Source organism: Condylura cristata, unplaced genomic scaffold, assembly GCF_000260355.1.
Source record: "Condylura cristata isolate star-nosed mole 26May11 unplaced genomic scaffold, ConCri1.0 scaffold00012, whole genome shotgun sequence".
Taxonomy (NCBI): domain Eukaryota; kingdom Metazoa; phylum Chordata; class Mammalia; order Eulipotyphla; family Talpidae; genus Condylura; species Condylura cristata.
The window spans coordinates 46,251,693-46,254,185 of NW_004567113.1; the positions used below are offsets into that span (position 1 = coordinate 46,251,693).

At 47.0% G+C, this 2,493-nt stretch overlaps 1 pseudogene; it reads left to right on the top strand.

Annotated features, from left to right (window-relative positions):
• Positions 1 to 416: 416 nt before the first annotated feature.
• Positions 417 to 1,229, top strand: LOC101626716 (annotated as a pseudogene).
• Positions 1,230 to 2,493: the final 1,264 nt, after the last annotated feature.

Consider the following 2,493-nt stretch of genomic DNA (forward strand, 5'->3'; position numbering starts at 1 on the left):
AATAAGTGAGACAGAGAATGATAAATACTGTATGATTTCACTGGTGGTCTACAGAGATCCAAGCATGTGGAGGAACTAAACAAAACAAAAATAAACTTGTAGCGTATGAGACCAATTCGTGGCTACCAGATGGGAAGGTGGACGATGAGTGAGTAAATCAGATAAAAGATGGGCAGAGCCGGACTTCTAGTGGTGAGCCTAGTTTGGTGAACACACATTGCTTCTCAATGCTGTCCACCTAGAACTCATACTGTTACAAAGACTGTTACTGGGTAGCCCAGAGTGGACTTGGGCTGTCTGTCTGTGGGGCCTCACCCACATGCTCAAAATGTAATTTTCTGCAGACACACAGAAAGGGTAATGGGTTTATTACTTTTTAAAAAAGGGGAAAGGAGCTCTTTTTCGTGGCACCTGAGAAGCAGTCGGGTGCTTCAAGATGAAGCTGAACATCTCTGACCCAGCCACTGGCTGCCAGAAACTCATTGAAGTGGACAATGAACGCAAACTTCGTACCTTTTATGACAAGTGTATGGCCACAGAGGTTGCCGCTGACGCTCTGGGTGAAGAATGGAAGGGTTATGTGGTTCCAATCAGTGGTGGAAATGACAAACAAGGTTTCCCCATGAAGCAGGGTGTCTTGACCCCTGGCTGGGTTCGCCTGCTGCTCAGCAAGGGGCATTCGTGCTACGGACCCAGGAGTACTGGTGAAAGGAAACGCAAATCTGTACACGATTGTATTGTGGATGCCAACCTGAGCGTTCTCAACTTGGTCATTGTGAAAAAAGGAGAGAAGGATATTCCTGGACTCACTGATACAACTGTGCTTTGCCGCGTGGGGCCCAAAAGAGCTAGCAGAATCTGAAAAACTCTTCAATCTCTCTAAAGATGATGTCCGCCAGTATGTTGTGAGGAAGCCCCTAAACAAAGAGGGCAAGAAACCCAGGACCAAAGCACCCAAGATTCAGCGTCTTGTTACTCCACGTGTTCTGCAGCGTATTGTTCTCCACAGCGTATTGCTCTCAAGAAACAGCGTACTAAGAAAAATAAGGAGGAAGCTGAAGAGTATGCTAAACGTTTGGCCAAGAGAATGAAGGAGGCCAAAGAGAAACGCCAGGAACAGATTGCCAAGAGACGGAAGCTGTCTTCATTGAGAGCTTCCACCTCCAAGTCTGAGTCCAGTCAAAAATGAGATTTTCTAAAAGTAACAAATAAATAAGATGAGACATCAAAAAAAAAGGGGGGGGGGAGGAAAAGGAACCAACCTAGGGAAAGAGAGAGGGATACAAAGTAGCTGGAATACTTTACCAGCACCAGCGTGCTAACTTGGAACTCTAGTCCCTCTGGTCCCACTGCTAGCCCCCAATCACACAGTCTGAGAGCAGTTGCTCCAAAGAGAAAGAACCGTTCCCTCTCCAGAGCATCAGCTGGAAAAGCGCTCTTTATGTAGCCCCCAAAGTCCCAGAATGCCTGCTTAGCTCCGCCCTTAGGTCCTCCCAGTTCTCTCCTTGGGGCTTCTGGGAGTTGTAGTTTTCCAATCACTGGGTAGAGTCCAGAAAGCTGGAATGGGGGGGAATCCACCAAGATCTGCAGAGTTCTTTTAGGACATCCTTCCCCTTAACAATACAACGCTATCAATGTTACTTCAGTGAAAGAAACAATGAGTTATGCTTGGTCAAAGAGAAAACAAGAGGTTTACAAGGAGACAGAGCAGAAGTTGCACGGAGTAAGGAAACCCCAAATTAAAGGGGGCTAAGGAGCCGACACCCTTACAGGACGGTGCTTTGCATTCTTCAGAAGTCTTTTATTTCCAGAGTACGGCAAATGTGGCAAGGCTGGGCTGCCTGGGGGTAAGCGCAAGGACAACATTCTGGGGTATGTGAGCTCATGAAGATATGGCGGCTTCTGGTCCTGGAACCTGTTCAGACACCTAGCATAGTACAAGTGGATCTTGGTAATGTGATTTTAAGCACCCATAAAAATCGAGTTTTATTGATGGCAAAAACATAGTATCTTCTTGGAAAAAGGCCCTGCTTTGGGCAAAGAGAGTCTACACAATGTTCCAAAGAGAAATAACTGACCCAAGTCTCTGGGGCTATTGCAGCCTCCAACAAGGTCAACTCCTTTGAGAGCAGCAGTGGTGTGACCCTAGCCTGCAGCTCAGAGGGCTGGTAGTTCCGGGCATCGAATTGCTTTTATGACATGGGAGAAGAGGTGTCCATGGGTTTTTTTAATGTTGTGTTGTGCATGCGTATGTGCTACTGTTTGTTGTTAAGTAGTTTCTTCAGTTCTTTTTTTTTTTTTTAAAGATTTATTTATTTGTTCATACAGAACTGGGGTACAGGGCAGAAATGCGGAGGGTGAGAGGATTCACCAGGAACAGAGTGGGGAACAGAACAGGCAGATCGATGAAGCACACTGCTGAGGGGAGCAGCGGGCGGGTCAGGAGAGGTCTGCTGCGCTATGTGGATCTCCTCCGAGGCAGGCGGGGATCGA